The 17,956-nt window shown below is 44.7% G+C and overlaps 1 protein-coding gene across 1 annotated transcript in view; it reads left to right on the top strand.

The window, feature by feature from the left end:
- The window catches only part of LOC138372370 (tripartite motif-containing protein 59-like), an 80,412-nt gene that overhangs the window by 12,756 nt on the left and 49,700 nt on the right, over positions 1-17,956 (top strand). The gene's annotated exons all lie outside the window — the stretch shown is intronic.

Here is a 17,956-nt window from a genome sequence, read left to right as displayed (position 1 = left end):
CTGTGGAAAATCGGGTGGTTGGCACACTAGACACGACGAAGTCAACGACATCATTAAAAGAAGCCTTGCCTCTGCTCAGTGTCCAGCGGAGAGAGAGCCCCGCAACCTACTGAACCGTGACTCTGTTAGCTTTGCCGGCCGACCAGACGGAATCACACTGCGTCCGTGGAAGGGTGGCAGGCAGTTAGCATGGGACTATACTTGCGTATCCACCCTGGCAACGACATACATCACCCTCTCTGCCGGCACGGCAGGAGCCGCAGCGACACACAGAGAAAAACAAAAGTCAGTCAAGTACAGGCAATTAGATCAAAGGTACAATTTCGTTCCAATAGGGTCTGAGACCCTAGGCCCATGGGGTGAGAGTGCAAGAAGGTTTCTTAAGGATCTTGGTTCCAAGCTCATTGACACCACAAGAGACCCTAGAGCAGCAAGTTTTCTCTTTCAGCGCCTCAGTGTCGCGATCCAGAGGGGAAATGCCCGCTGCATCCTCGGTTCCTGCCCGGCGTCGGAGGAGTTCGAGGAAATCTACAGCCTCTAGGAAGCGAACTTTTTCTTGTGTCCTCTTAATGTTCATTTTTTGTATGAAATCAGATATGTAACTGTATAACCTTGCATAATAAAGTGTACATCATAATAAAAAAAAAAGGGGGTGGTAGGAGAAGTGAACACTCTTTCGTATTCAGAGTTAAATGTCAAGTTTTTCCCTGAGTGCTCTGTGTTCCCTTCTCTGAGGCTGTGGGTCCCTATAATTACACCAGTGGTGGTACCCCCCTATATATATATATATATATATATATATCTATATAATCTATATCTATATCTATATCTATATCTATAATCTATATCTATATCTATATGTATTATAGGTGGCAGCCGTAGCAGTCGGTCGTGCAGGGGGTTGGGTCCCACATTTGTGCCCATTCAACAAGGATAAGAGTGCCTGAGGAAGTCAAGAATCGACTCATGTCTGTGTTAATACCTGCTGAAGACTCTTAGTGGGTCGAGGAAGCCTACCTCTCCAGCAGTGCAACAGAATCAACTGTAAAAGGTGTGTTGTCCTGGCGGGAGGCGTGCTATGGAGGGGAAGGACACAGGCCTGGGTGAGGGTTATCTCAGTGCCTCCATAAACAACAGCCTCCAGGCGGGGAGGAGGCCTCATGTGGAGGAGGGGGGGAGTGAAGGGGAGGCTCACAAACCTGCTTGTATTCCAGCAGTCTTATAAGTGAATGTGTGCGTCTTTTCAGATGAACGGTGAGTTTGTAGTGATAAACATAATGCACTTGTGAAACTTTGTGCTAATTGTGTGTGACCGGGATACCTTCTCCCCCCTCTCCCTAGCCTCCCACAGGCCTCGCCAGCCCACCCAGCTACCCTCTCCCGGCGGCTGACCCGACGACCATCGTCCACCCCACGACCACCGTCACCCCACGTAACCCTACGCCCACCGCCACCCCACGCCCACCGTCACCCCACGCAACCCTACGCCCACCGCTACCCCACGCCCACCCCCAGCCCACGCCCACACACGCCACACGCCCTGCGGCTCCCTCACCAGGAAAGGGTGGAATGACACATGTGGTGGGGTCAAGAGACCGGGAAAGGGTGGAAGGAAAGGGTGGAAGGACACATGTGGTGGGGTCAAGAGACTGGGTCACCAGTGTGCCAATAAGTGCTTGAAAAAGATAAGTTGAGTCCAGTCCTGTGGTGACTGGACCATTGTGAGTATCGTGTTGAGAGCACCACACCCAGTGAGCCAGGACACATTCACCAGTGTTTAGTGACAAAAAGGAAATTATCCAAGTGTTACGTGCCACATCAACCCTCCCCCCACCCCCTGAGTGTAGTGCCTCCCCCCACCCCCTGAGTGTAGTGGCCCCCCCCCCACCCCCTGAGTGTAGTGCCTCCCCCCCAGTGAGTGTAGTGTCTCCCGCTCGCCCGCTCCACTTGTGTAGTGTCTCCCCCCCCCTCCGTGTGGTGCAGTGTCTTCCGCTCCCCCGCCCCCACCTCCCACGATCAGGTGGTCGCGCCTTCCCTCCCCGGCCCCCCTCCCAGACCGGGCCAGCGCGCAGCCTCCCAACCCCCACCCACCACCTCCACGAGCCCACCCACCCCAGACATCTGCCCAGACATGACGCATAGTATAGGGGACAACCTCGTCCCCCCCAGCCAGGAGGGAGAGACAAATACTCCAGTGCAAGGTGACATTCACTTTACCTAAGGGGATGGCAGAAGAAGCCGCTACCAGCCAGCTCACCCCTCCCGAAGCCAATCAAAGGAGAGGCACATGCAGTGGTTGTGGGAACATCGTCAGCATCAACTCTGTCTCCAGAGTCATACGCCAGCATGGTGACTGTCCTGGGTCAGGGAGGCCTCCCGTGGGAGGAGGCAGCACTCAGGAGCCTGTTGCACCAGTACAAATCGCAACAGATTACATTGCAACAGACGACCTCCTAGAGGCAATTAAAGCAACGTCAACCAGGACACTCACCCACATCCCAAAGGCCTCTCGCCCTTTTGCTGCAGGGAAATACACGGACCTCATCGCAAAAGTCAACAGAGGGTCAAATAACCTTGTTGCACCTGATACCATCAAAGCCTGGCACAATCTGTTACTTTTTGGCAATGCATGCTTAGGTGTACCAGACAGAGGAGGCAAGACACTGGCCTCATCCGTCAATAAAGCAATTAGGGATTTTCCGAGGGCTGACAACCTAGTCCGCCTCCCCAAACACACCAAACACCGCCGAGGCAGACCAAGTACGACAATCAGCGACAACAGAAAATTAGGTACCCAAGTCAGCAAGAAAATTGAAGAGGGCAATACAGTCGGGGCACTCAGGTTAATCACAAGTGAGGACAAAATTTTGCCCAGGGATGAAACCACAGCCCAAGCACTGAGAGAAAAACACCCCGTCAGGGCCGTAGGTGGACCTCCCCCACAGGTCAGGCTCGCCCCTAATCAGGAACCTCTCGTCCTCCGGGAGTCAGAGGTTTATAAAGCTATCGTTTCATTTCCCCCGGGCTCCTCAGGAGGCTACACAGGGGTAAGACCTCAACATGTGAAGGAAATGGTGAACCCTGTTCTTGGCCCAGCTGCAGAAGCGCTCCTGACAGAAATCACAGCGTTTGTCAACAACTGCCTCGCCGGGTTAATCCCTGATGAAATCAAACCATTCTTCTTTGGTGCATCCCTATGTGCCCTCAAAAAGAAGGGGGGAGGAATCAGACCCATTGCCGTTGGTAATACCCTTCGCCGCCTAGTTGCAAGGGCTGCTGTCAGAAGTATCCGAACGGAAGCAGCCACCATGCTGCAACCCAACCAGCTGGGGTTTGGAGTCCCCCAAGGCTGTGAAGCAGCGGCTCATGCTGCACGAGCCTACATTAGCTCTCTTACTGAAGACCAGGCAGTAGTAAAATTAGATTTTAAAAACGCTTTCAACTCGGTCAAAAGGGAAGCAATCCTCACTGCAGTCCAGGAACATTGCCCAAGCATTCTCCCGTTTGTGTCAGCAGGCTACAGCAAAGACTCAACCCTCCTGTTTGGCAAACATGAAGTCACCTCAGCAGAGGGAATTCAACAGGGTGACCCACTTGCACCGTTCCTCTTTTGCATAGCGGTTCGAGAAATTACAACCAGACTGTCCAGCGAGCTCAACATCTGGTTCCTGGATGATGGCACTCTGGCAGGCACACAAGATTCCCTGCTAGAAGACTTACAGCTGGTGAAGACACGGGGGGAGTCCATGGGTCTCGTTCTTAGCCCCTCCAAGTGCGAAATTATTGCATCTAGTGAAGTAATCATTAGAACAGTGAAATCAGTTCTACCAGAAGCCTCAGTCGTTAAACCTACCGACAGCACACTACTCGGAGCACCTCTGGGCCACAATGCCATTGCTGCAGTCCTTGACGAAAAGTTTAGAGACCTAAAGAGGATGGAAGAGAGAATTGGGGACTTGGACTCCCACGATGCCCTCTACCTTCTCACAAAGTGCCTTACCCTGCCCAGGCTAACATACTTCTTAAGGTGTGCACCAACTTTTGGCAACCCACTTCTAAATCAATATGATGAGCTCCTCAGGTCAATATTCAGGAAGGCGCTCAACCTAGATTTAGATGACAGTCAGTGGGACCAAGCAACACTACCAGTGAGATTTGGAGGGATAGGTATACGAAAGGCAACTGAGGTAGCACTTCCAGCATTCTTATCCTCATGTACAGCAGCCAACGAATTGGTAGGGCAGATCCTACCAGAGCGTATGAGAGAGACAGCGGGAACTCATGATCAAACGTTCATCGAAGCAGCCAGACAATGGGACACCATTGCACACCCTCAACCCCGACCACAAGTCCCAAAAGACCACAAGCAGGCCCACTGGGATAGCCCCATAATGGAAAAGACTGTCACAGCAATGATTGACAACGCTGATGCTGAAAACAAAGCCCGCCTCCTAGCGGTAACAGCACCCCACGCTGGGGATTTTTTATTTGCTGTGCCCAATGCAGCCCTGGGAACTCGCCTCAGTCATGACGCTCTCCGCATTGGAGTTGCCCTTCGCCTTGCCGCCCCCATCCTCACCGAACATAGGTGCATCTGCGGAACTGCGATGGCAGACCAATATGGTCGTCATGGTCTGGTATGTCGTAAATCACAGGGTAAAATTGCAAGACATGAAGAAGTCAACGACATCATCAAGAGGAGCCTCGCCACAGCCCGCTGCCCGGCACAAAGAGAACCACACTTATCCAGACCTAACGACCCTCAGAAGCGCCCTGATGGGGTCACCTTGCTACCTTGGAAGGATGGTAAGCAAGTGGTATGGGACTACACGTGCGCTGCCACACTGGCCAGTACCTACCTCCACTACAGCACACGTGAAAGCGGTGGTGCTGCTTCTTTCAGGGAATCGCAGAAAATTATTAAATACAGAGGTCTAGCACACTGCTACAGCTTTGTTCCAATCGGCTCGGAGACCCTCGGTTCGTGGGGAAAATGTGCATTGAAGTTCCTGAAGGAATTGGGGACAAATTGATCAGCGCTACAAAAGACCAGAGAGCAAAAAGTTTCTTGTTCCAGCGCCTCAGTGTTGCGATTCAGAGGGGAAATGCCTGTTGCGTCTTGGGCACTAGTCCAACTTCAGAGGAATTCGAAGAAGTGTTTGACTTGCAACAATGATCGAACCCGTCTGTGACATTCATCAATGTTTCCCATTGTTGTGTTCTTCAAGAGATCCATAACCTTTAAGCACCTTTTTGCATTATTATTTTTGTATCAACCCATGTATATCTTGTAACCATCAAATGCATAATAAAGCACAAAAAATATTCAAGGAAGGGGGTGGTAGGAGAAAAGCACACAGAAACTGTATTGGAGGGGATCTAAACATTCCCTCTAATGCGTTATGCGTGGTTTCCTCCGAGGCTATGGGTCCCCCTTCTTCCAGCTAGAGGTGGTACTCCCTTCCTATTTTATATATATATATATATATATATATATATATATATATATATATATATATATATATATATATATATATATATATATATATATATATATATATATATATATATCAAGAAACTAACAACATTATATGGAGGACCTATGGCAATTCCACGACCAAGAGATGGCTTCCTGAACCTCGCAGGAATTAACCTCACTGAGGACCAAGTCACTCTCCTAAATCGGCATAAACTGTCATGTTATGTCCAGACCGAGTGAGATGGCCCGGAAAGTAGAGTTGGAAATTCTGTTGGACGACATATTCGACCTCGAGACACAAAAGAAGGTCACTACCAAAGATACCTTACAAGCAGAACTTATTGCAGAAGGAGGAAAGAATCGAGGCAATTACAGAAGCACCATACTGTCCCCCGAGCTCAAAGCGGCAGCTAAAAGCCTTCGTGAGAACAAGGAGATAGTTGTCAGGAGAGGTGACAAGTCGCCAATATATGTCATTCTTAAAAAAGACGATTATCTGGCGAAAATGAACATCATACTCTCTGACCAAACTAAGTTCCAAAGGGTAACGAAGGACACTACAGCCGAATTAAAAGCAAAGGTCAACAGACTGATCGAAACTGTGAACGCCAAGAAATCCGGATTCCACCTGCCAAAGATCATTGGGGAATATAAACCTGGATATGCGTATGGAAATGTCAAGACACACAAGCCTGGAAACCCACTTCGGCCAATCATTAGCCAGATACCCACACCCACGTACAGACTGGCGAAGCGACTCAACGGCCTGCTGACTCCTTATGTTCCCTGCGCCTTCAGCCTGAAGTCTCCAAAGTAATTTGTTGACTTCCTGCGGGGCACACGGGCCACAGGGATAAGAGCCTCGTTGGACGTAGAATCGCTGTTTACCAACGTACCTGTGGACGAGACAATCGGGATGATAGCCGACAGAGTGTATCGTGATCCAGCCTGTACTCCTCTTGACATACCAGAAAATATTCTGAGGAAACTACTCCAAGCTTGTACTAAAGAGGCACCCTTCTTGAGCCCGGATGGGCACATGTATAAGCAAGTAGATGGGGTCGCCATGGGTTCTCCCCTAGGTGTCCTGTTTGCAAACTTCTACATGGGTACCATCGAGCAAAAAGTCTTAGTCGACATGAACTTGAAACCGGCCATATACTGCAGGTATGTTGACGACATTTTTACACAGGTACCTGATGTCAGACATCTGCAGGAGCTGAAGGAGGCCTTTGAGCAGAGTTCCGTGCTGCGTTTCACTTACGAGATGGAAAAGGATGGGAAGCTGCCCTTTCTAGATGTAACAGTCATGGAAAAGGGCGGAGGTTTCCACACTGCAGTCTACACTAGGGAAACGAACATAGGAATGTGCCTAAATGCCAACAGCGACTGCCCAGACAGGTACAAGAGGAGTGTTGTTAACGCATATGTCGACCGTGCTATCAGCCACAGCTCAGAATGGAAGCAAGTCGACGAAGAACTCTGTAGGGTAAGGCAGGTCCTAGTCAACAACGGCTTCTCCAATGGTTTCGTCGAAGACATCATAAGCAGGAAAGTGAAACGCCATGCAACCTCTGAAGAGACAACTAACACAACACCTATACCCCCTATTAGACTATTTTACAGGAACTTCTTTTCCACAGCTCATAAAACGGAGGAAAGGGTCCTGAAAGATATTGTTAATAGAAACGTTATCCCTACCGACAAAAATCAGAGGATACAACTGACGATTTACTATAAAACCAGAAAAACGGCCAGCCTACTCATGAGAAACTCTCCAGACACAAAACAGAACGCTTTAAAAGAGACTAACGTCGTCTATGCCTTCAAATGCCCTCTTGGGGACTGTAAGCTCCAAAAAAACCAGTATATAGGCAAGACAACAACATCTCTTTCTAGGCGTTTAACGATGCATAAGCAACAGGGCTCCATTAAGGAACATATAATCTCTTCCCACAACCAAACCATCGCCAGAGAAATCCTAGTAAACAACACAGAAATCATCGATAGATACAGCGATAGCAGGCGGCTTGACGTTTGTGAGGCACTACACATCAAGAAGTCAACACCAGCAATCAACAGCCAATTAATGCACAACTATATTCTACCCACCTCAAGACTCCGCTCCAATATAGAAGCATCAAGAAATATGGACCAATAGGCTTTCTACATACACTTCTATTCAATACCCATTGTTTCGTGTTCTGTCTTGTGTTGATGAAATTAATACCCTATTAATGCCACCTCTTGTTCTGTCTTGTGTTGATGAAATTAATACCCTATTAATGCCACCTCACCCCATCCACCTCACTAAAATGTAGATATAAAATCGGAGATACGTAAGTTCTATTCAGTTGTGTATTTGTAAACTAAAGTCTTTGAAAATGTAAAAAGTTTTACGAAACGCGCTCGTGTCGCGTCAGACTAGAAATAAAAATGAATTTTGGAGAATTGATTTTTGATTTACCTCCAACAGTGAAAAGAAATGTACGAAAGATTGAGAAAATTCGTGTTAGAATTATTAATCTTACTTTTTCGGTCATATTTAATAATATATGTCTACAGGAAAGACTGCTACCAAAATATACTAATATATATTATATATATATATATATATATATATATATATATATATATATATATATATATATATATATATATATATATATATATATATATATATATATATATATATATATATATATATATATATATATATATATATATTTATATATATATAAAACTAATACCAGCTCCCCTGCCCACTAAAACCACGTGGGGTCTACCCATTCAGGTAGTGGGGGCACACGGCCCTTCACCATCGGCCATGGTGAAGGGTGTGAAGACCTCCGTACAGGACAAAAAGAAAGATGGTGGACGCAAGAAACATGTTCAAAGCAGACGCCCTCCCAGTAAGCACCCTGGGGGCAATAAGAGTAACAATTCCAGTGTCAAAGTTACCACTGAGAAGGGTCATAAAGTAACCAGGCCCCAAACCTGCAAAGCATTAAATAGTGCTCCCCACAGATCTGGACGCTCTCTGGCCATGCTTAAAACTTTGGTTTCCGAATTGATCGAAAGTCTGCTGTCATCACATGGTATCAAGCAAACCACAGAGACTCGGAAGACAATTGAGCACAAGCTCAAGAAATTCTAAAATATAATATCCTCACCTTCAAGACAGCAGGGCAGGAGACACCCCACTAAAAAACAGATAGAGTCCAGCTCGTCGGAAAGCGACATTGATGAGTCAATTTCAGGTCCACTAAAAACCTATACACCAATTGCAACTTCCATGGCGTATTCATCAGACTCCATAGATATCACGGAATTATCAGCAGATTCCAAGAACCTAGAGGTCTAAAGATCCTGCAATGGAATGCACAAGGGCTGCGCACAAAATTGCAACACATACTTACATAGCAGCAACCAAAGACATAGACATCCTGATACTACAGGAGAGCTTGCTTCGAGCCGGATTAGAACCTAAAATCTCAGACTATCGAGGCTTCTTCCTTCCATGGATCAACGGGCAATCCAGGGGATGTGCAATCTATGTAAAATGTGACCTGATCTCCAAGTCCATAACCAGCCCACCCGATTGTGGAGCAGGGACAGAGGTAATGGGAGTAACCATTGAGCTAAGACACGACAAACTTGAAGTGTTTAATGTGTACAGGTCTCCACATGCCGAAATGGATCTCTGTGTTATTTGGACACGCGACTACATCAAACTCAATCATTTGTAGAGATTTTAATGCCCATCATCGATTGGCACTGGGTTCGAACACAACAAATGAGACCGGCATTCACATTGCACATCTAATAGACCAGCTTCCAGAAATCCAAATCCTAACCAAGAATAAACACCCACCCACATCCAAGGAGGTAGATTAGACCTTACCTTCGTTTCAGCCTTCCTAAGAGATGCAGCAACATGGTCAGTTGAGCCCACACTCACAAGCGACCACTATGGGGTCCAAATTCCTCTCAAGTTAAGATCTAGATCTCTCAAGATCTACCCACCCCACCTCCGCCTCCATCTGAAGCCTGAAACTTTGCTTTAGCAAACTGGGACCGATTTCAAAACCTCATTTCTGAGTGCCATATAAACTATGATCTTCCCGAAGACATTAATCAGGCAGAACAAGAATTTGTCAAAGCAATTCAAAATGCAGCCAACCACTCAATCCCATTGAAAAACAGTCCACCAGACACCATAAAGATCATTGGTACTACTCTGTCTCCACTCGATTATCCGGACTATATGGGAAGGACCCCCAGCCGGATAATCATGTGTTCCAGATAATGGTTCTTTTTCACCTCTGAGTCCAAAAGTGTCCATTTCTAACGATTTTTATACTACAAACAACATAATTTGAATTGCCTTGCCACATATAATTATTAAATATTCAACTAGAAACATCAACTTACCTTGTTGGTGTTCGTCTTCTTGATTGATGTCACACATCTTGAAGTTAAAAATTCCTGACAATTTACGTAACCTATACTAACACAACACTAAAATTAACACTTAAAATTACTGTACAGTTCATTAAGCAAAGTTAGTTTTGACTGTCAGCTGCTGAAGCCTCACTGGTTGAAGGCATTTGGCTTGCCTGTGACACCTCACCTGTTGAAGGCGCTTGGCTTGCCTGTGACGCCTCACCTGTTGAAGGCGCTGGGCTTGCCTGTGACGTCTCACTTGTTGAAGGCGCTGGGCTTGCCTGTGACGTCTCACTTGTTGAAGGCGCTTGGCTTACCTGTGACGCCTCACTTATTGAAGGCGCTTGGCTTGCCTGTGACACCTCACTTATTGAAGGTGCTTGGCTTGCCTGTGACACCTCACTTATTGAAGGTGCTTGGCTTGCCTATGACGCCTCACTTATTGAAGGTGCTTGGCTTGCCTGTGACGCCTCACTTATTGAAGGCGCTTGGCTTACCTGTGACGCCTCACTTGTTGAAGGCACATGGCTGGATTTTCTTACCATATAAGAATCAAGTTTAGCTTGCCTTCTGTGTTCATTGGCCTGTTGTATGATCAGCGATCTTTGGTTCGCCTCAGGGTTCACTTCACTTGAAATCAACCGGCAATTTTCACAAAGTTGTTTAACACGTAACTTGTCTTTAATTGTTAGGACAACCTTCTTCCTCTTAACATCTCCAGAATGATTGATGCTGCTACCAGACATAGTCTTGGCCAAAAGTGTTCATAGTTACTATAAAAATAAAAAAAGTTATTTAAAAAAATATTTCACTAATGGCGCAGCACTGTGGTATAACACGATGGACGGGAGCACAAGGGTTGACCAGGATTGGACACGTCCACTTGGGGCAGCTATAACACGTTACGTAGGCCGCCAGGAGGAAAAAACTCAATATTTTTTTAAGGAAACTTCAGCCTGTTCAAATTATTTTTAGGAAACTTATATATTTGTTATTACATAATTACTAGTACTTCTTTTGTTTTTGGCTATGATGTATTGTTCTAAAATTAATGGTAATTTCTGAAGCCAGGTGGTCTCTCCCCCGACATGACCCACCCACCCCACCCCCTCCTACACCATGCACCTCGAGCCACAGCCGTACAGGATTAATACTGTATGTCCCGCGGCCTGGCTTTCATATCCGGAATATTCACTCCTTGTCCGGCTGACTGTCCGGATATTACAACATCGGCAGCAAGTTAACCGGCCCAGATTTTTTATCCGGACAAACACCTGATTATCCGGCTCCTATGGAGATTTTGGCCGGATATTGAGATAACTTTATCCGGTCACGATTTTGGCCGTATAAGGGCGTTTTCCAGATATTCGAATCCCGGATAATCGAGTAGTTACAGATATTTTAAAATGTGGATGCTGCTCGCGTCACTGACTCGGACTCAAGAGAAAAATTATGGACGCCGGGGGTGGGCGTTACAAGAGTGCAGAAGTGTTAAGCTGTGCATGGCATACTTATTACGACACGACCCGATGGCAAAGTTAAATTTCTCAAATTTTCTCTAATGCTTTGCAATCTTTTCTGCATACTAGCAAATCCTGCAACTTTGTCTAAATGATCACAAACGTAACTTGAAAAATAAGAAAATAAAAAATAATTATAAAATTGGAATATTGAAAACTTCAGATTTTGAAATCAGCTGCAAAAATATAAACTATCACCAATTGTTCACTTGGTGTTATTATGCTCTCAGAATAGTATAGGATCTTCATATTCATAGATTTAGAATATATGTTTTCAGTTAATTTACTGTAAAAACAAATCATCAATGTGGCATTTGAATTATGCGCCAAATTTAGAAAAAACAGGATAACTCCAAACGTTTAGAGTTTGTGAAAAGTCCATTCTAATAGGATCGTTGAACAGACAGCTGTCCACATTATTTGTAAAAATGGTGAGAATTGGTCAGAAACTTAATTTTTTTTAAGCTGACTCAAATTTGAAACTCTAGTTTTTGAGATAATAAAAGTTGAAGTTATCGACAATGAATTAAGTAGTTCTAATTCATTAATTTACTTATATGTTTTAATAAACGTTGTTTGGCATTCGTACTCAAATATGTGAAAGTTGTAGGTCAATGTGTGTTGGAATGATGTCAAGAAAAAATAACCCTCAAAAAAACAAAATATTGGGATAATTGTAATGATTTAGGGGATAAAAATTTAATCAAAACCGCCTAAAGAGACAAAGAAAATAGAATTTGAAATCTGTGAAAAACTCAGTCAAAAAAATTCAAAGTCCCAAATTCTGCCAGTTATGACTGATTTATTTGATGATCAGTTTCATTCTATCTTGACATAGTTAGGGGATGGGTATGCACTCTCCAGGATGTAGAGGTTACAACAAAATGAGAAAATAAACAAAGGAGACAAAAAAGAAATTCCCCCCTCCCCCCCAAAAATATATTTATTGGACTTTGGTGAAAGTAACAGATATTAACATTAGGCAATGCATTTTTATGATATATAACAAAATAGAGCATCATAACATACTTATTATTATTGGTATTATTATGTATTACTCAGCAATGCTATACAGGCACCAGCTGCATATTTACTTTGTGGACACTTCTTGCTACTATTCTTCTTTGTGCATCGGACAAGTGCTTGCGTCTCTTTATTACTGCATTATCCCTCAGTTCCAGTTAATAGGAGCTGTTCTCCTTATTAACAAAATGTTCTCCTTTTAAACAAAATTGTCTAAAATACATTTTTGAAAATATTGGGATGAAACTTGCATGATGCTTAAGCCAATAAGTTGATTTGTTTAGCATTTAATATTAATTTTCACATAATTCGAATATTTTTTTGCCAAGCTCCAGCTTTTACAGCCCAGGCTATAGCAGCTTAACCCTTAGGCTGCTAAGGGTCATAATGGGTTCAACACCCACAGGTGCAACAAAAAAATCCAAAAAATTCTTTCGTCTTATAAAAGTGTTCATTTGTATTCCCTGATGTTACGGCCCTCTCAGGTCGCAACTGGGTTCTTACTCTGATGTTGTTAGAGGAAGGGTATCCGGCCCCAAGCTAGTAGTGGCTTTCAAGGGATGTGATCCGTAACACAAGTAAATTAAAAGGGGAAGGGAAAGAAAGGCAAAAACTTAATATTATAATTAACACCTTCACCAATAAATATATATAAGAAGATTACACGGGGGGGTATAAACACTATTATCTACACGGTTGTCTTCTTCTGAAGACTCTGGATCTTCACGGTGCCAAGCTCTTGGTGCTCTCGTGGCCTCACGACGAATCCTTCTAGAATCTTGAGTCTACCCCGGCCACAGGCCAGCCAAAACACAGTTCCACTGGGGGCACCGTCGTGGAGGCCGTCAACCACAAGTCCAGCAGATAGCTGGCAGGTTCCAAATCAGCGACGCTGGTTAGGCCACTCCACGAGCGATACTAGGGTCGTGCCCTAGTCAGGAGCCTCGTGTGATACCACAGATCACTCTCCTTTCCAGAACACCCCAGTGGTTAAGCGTCTCCACCAGTCAGTCCCGGGTATGACAATCCTTCAACTGCCGCTTCACAGGCAGGGTAACACCACAGTGCTCATCCGGGGGGCGACTCACAGCTGCTGCAGCAAACACTTGGTGACGAGACGGCTGCCTTGGGTAGACTGATCCAACTTCCATTACAGCAGTCCCAGGTCGACTCTGTAATCAGACACGTCATCAGTAACAGGGACACACAAAAGCACCTCACTTACAGGCTTAGACACAAACGCCCGACGTATCCACTCCATAGATGGCGTTGTTGTCTGAGCACCACCTCACCAGAGGTCAGCAGCGGCTGTGTTATGAACTAAACAGGACTGGATACTAGCCCTCGTGGCCAGTACACCTCGTCCTCACCAGGTGTCGTCGTCCATTTGGAGGGGGTTTCGGGAGCTGACCCACAGATGGCGCGGTCGTCACTGCTCCGTGCTCGGACGCTGGATTCGGGTCCGTAACACCTGATCATGGAAAAAATAACAAAAAAATCGTAGCTGGCATATTTTAGGCGCAATATGGTAGGGAAGTCTGGCAAAAAAAGGGGCGATGATAGAGCCTTCGCCAGACGAGGTCTACTCCACCCGAGCTGTCAGGCGGCAGTTGCTACAAATATATTATTACCTAATAAATTCAATGTCTCTGATTGATTTTTTCTTAGTGTTTTGCAGTAATATTATTCAATGATGTGTATTGTGATATATTTATATAATAAACCATCGCTGTACTCAAAATTATGGTGTGCATATTAGTGATTCAATTATTATGTTCATAAAACAATAAACAAATAGTTAAGCTGTTATTACACTATATACACAGGTTATATAAAAGTATCTGCATGTTTTGCTCACCATAACGAACCACTAAGTTGGTCTTATGAGTCAAAATGCAACAAGGAGTGACCGCCACACACCAGCCAGCCACTCACTGCCACTCTCTCCCTCAACAACACCTCACTCGCCCTCATTCTCCTCCCACAATACTGTTTTTGCATTTATTCACTATACACAGACATTATATATAAGTATTTACATGTTTTGTTCACCATAACTGTACATCTAAGCTTGTATGGTGAGTAAAGGCAGAAAGATGTAGCTACTCACACAGTCAGCTGATCGGCGGCCGCCCTCAAGGCCAGATGCACTAATATTTGTCCTCCAACAATACGGTTTGTGGTGTTATTACGCTATATACACACATTATATATAAGTATCTACCTGTTTTATTCACCATACTTATACAAGTAAGCTGGTATGGTGCCCAAACACCATAGTGGCCACCAGTAAACAACATGACAAGTCGTGCAGACGACCCACCTTCCTCACCAAAATAGCGGCTCCCAACATACTTCTATTGCTGTTATTACACTATGTACTCACATTATATATAAGTATCTACATTTGTGTTCGCCATAGCGAACCACTAAGCTGATATGGTGAGTGCAGTCAATAAAAGGTGGCCACACACAGTCAGAAGACGACGCCACCACCCTCCCTCCCACCGCATTACTCCTCATCCATGGAGCACAGCGCTAAATATTTATATATTTATTCATTTATTTATTTATTTATATACAAGAAGGTACATTGGGTTTGTGAGAATACATAGCATAGTACAGTAATTACACTCTTGTAAAGCCACTAGTACGCGCAGCGTTTCGGGCAGGTCCTTAATCTAACAGATAATTTTAAGTAGGTAAATTCTATCAGAATTAATAAAATGATAACAAATACATTGCAAGAACAAAAAATGAGATGAGAGAGATTAGTAAGTATATTAAAGCACATTGGTATATTAAAGCTCTGATTGATTACATTGACAGCTTGATTGGTAATTTAAACAAGATTAATAGACACCATACAGCAGATTGACAGCACATATAAGAAGACAGCAATGATAAAGATGTTCAGATTGGGTACATAAAGATTGGGTAGCAATAGGTACAGTGCAGTTTTAAAGCAAAAGGTAAAAAACTATGAAGATGAAATTAGGTACTTTTTAGTATTGTTTTTGAATGATGCAAAAGTTGGAAAGCTTTTCAATTCAATAGGGAGTGAGTTCCATAGACTGGGTCCCTTTATTTGCATACAGTGTTTACACAAATTAAGTTTGACTCTGGGGATATCAAAGAGATATTTATTTCTGGTGTGGTGATAATGGGTCCTATTACATCTGTCCAGGAAGAGTTTCAGAGCAGGATTTGCATTTAAGAACAGGGTTTTGTAAATGTAGTTGACACAAGAGAATTTGTGGAGTGAGATTATGTTTAGCATGTTTCGGGAGTTAAACAAGGGGGCTGAGTGTTGTCTGAAAGCAGAATTTGGTATTATTCTGATAGCAGATTTTTGCTGGGTAATGATGGACTTGAGGTGGTTTGCAGTGGTTGAACCCCATGCACAGATACCATAATTAAGATAGGGATAGATTTGTGCATAATATAGAGAGATGAGAGCAGAGTTAAGTACATAATATCTGGTTTTGGAGAGTATACCAACTGTTTTAGAGACTTTCTTAGTTATGTGTTGTATGTAGGTACTGAAGTTGAGTCTCTTGTCTAGGAATAGGCCGAGAAACTTTCCATCATTTTTATTGCTAATGTTTACATTGTCTATCTGAAGCTGAATTGTATTTGTAGATTTGCTTCCAAATAAGATGTAGTAGGTCTTTTCTATGTTAAGTGTTAGTTTGTTGGTTAACATCCATAAGTGGACTTTTTTTTAGTTCATTATTAACAACATTATTTAGTGTATGTGGGTTGGGGTTAGAGTAGATGAGGGTAGTATCATCAGCAAACAAAATAGGTTTCAGAATGTTAGAGACATTAGGCAGATCATTGATGTAAATAAGAAATAAGAGAGGTCTCAAAATGCTGCCCTGTGGCACTCCAACGGTTATTGGTAGAGTGGGAGAGGTTATATTATTGATGGCTACACATTGGTGTCTATCACTAAGATAGGATTGGATATAGTCCAGTGTATGGCCTCGAATTCCATAATGATGGAGTTTACGTAAGAGGTAATTGTGATTAACAGTATCAAAGGCCTTTCTCAGGTCAATGAAGAGTCCAATTGGAAACTCATTTTTGTCAAGGGCTGCGTAAATTATATCAAGGAGACTAATAATTGCATCACAATCATATATATCATAAATCATAAATATCAATCATAAATATCATAGATATCACCAATCATAAATATCACCATTATATCAATCATAAATATCACCACAGTCCTGCTATTATCAGAATCCTGGTCAGTTTTATCACAGTCAGGGGTCTTCTGTAATACAATCATTGCTAAATAATAGCATAAACATATATATTTTGACATTTTTAGGCGATGCTGTGGTCACAAGCTGAACAGCAGTGCTGTGCGCTCATGGTGCGTGCATCAGCCTTGGTGACTCACACAATACTGAAGCTCTCACACCAAGGAATGTTGGCCACGATTTTTTTTCTGGTGGCATCTGTCAACTATCGGTCATGGTTGCACTATAGCTGCCCCTATCCTACGCGGGGCATTTAAATTAAGGTGCTAGACACTAAAACAGCTATCAATGTATTGCGCAGATCCGGTTTTGTCTCTCAAATCATCTATATATGTATTGCGCGGTCTAAGGGTTAATGCACATGGTTTGTATTAGTAGGCTGTCAGAGAGGGAGGGGAGGCAGCCGAGAACCCGCCCATACCCCCTTCCACATTCCTGCCCACCCCTCCTTACTCCTGCCCACCCTCCTTACTCCTGCTCATCCTCCTTACTCCTGCTCATCCTCTTTACTCCTGCCCACCCTCCTTACTCCTGCCCACCCTCCTTACTCCTGCCCACCCTCCTTACTCCTGCCCACCCTCCTTACTCCTGCTCATCCTCCTTACTCCTGCCCACCCTCCTTACTCCTGCCCACCCTCCTTACTCCTGCCCACCCTCCTTACTCCTGGCCACCCTCCTTACTCCTGCCTACCCTCCTTACTCCTGCCCACCCTCCTTACTCCTGCCCACCCTCCTTACTCCTGCCCACCCTCCTTACTCCTGCCTACTCTCCTTACTCCTGCCTACCCTCCTTACTCCTGCCCACCCTCCTTACTCCTGCCCACCCTCCTTACTCCTGCCCACCCTCCTTACTCCTGCCTACCCTCCTTACTCCTGCCCACCCTCCTTACTCCTGCCCACCCTCCTTACTCCTGCCCACCCTCCTTACTCCTGCCCACCCTCCTTACTCCTGCCCACCCTCCTTACTCCTGCCTACCCTCCTTACTCCTGCCCACCCTCCTTACTCCTGCCCACCCTCCTTACTCCTGCCCACCCTCCTTACTCCTGCCCACCCTCCTTACTCCTGTCTACCCTCCTTACTCCTGCCTACCCTCCTTACTCCTGCCCACCCTCCTTACTCCTGCCCACCCTCCTTACTCCTGCCCACCCTCCTTGCTCCTGCCTACTCTCCTTACTCCTGTCTACCCTCCTTACTCCTGCCCACCCTCCTTACT

The sequence above is a fragment of the Procambarus clarkii genome, chromosome 38 (genome assembly GCF_040958095.1).
Source record: "Procambarus clarkii isolate CNS0578487 chromosome 38, FALCON_Pclarkii_2.0, whole genome shotgun sequence".
Taxonomy (NCBI): Eukaryota; Metazoa; Arthropoda; class Malacostraca; order Decapoda; family Cambaridae; genus Procambarus; species Procambarus clarkii.
The sequence above is the reverse complement of the archived record's forward strand: the minus strand, read 5'-3'. Positions and strand labels throughout refer to the sequence as shown.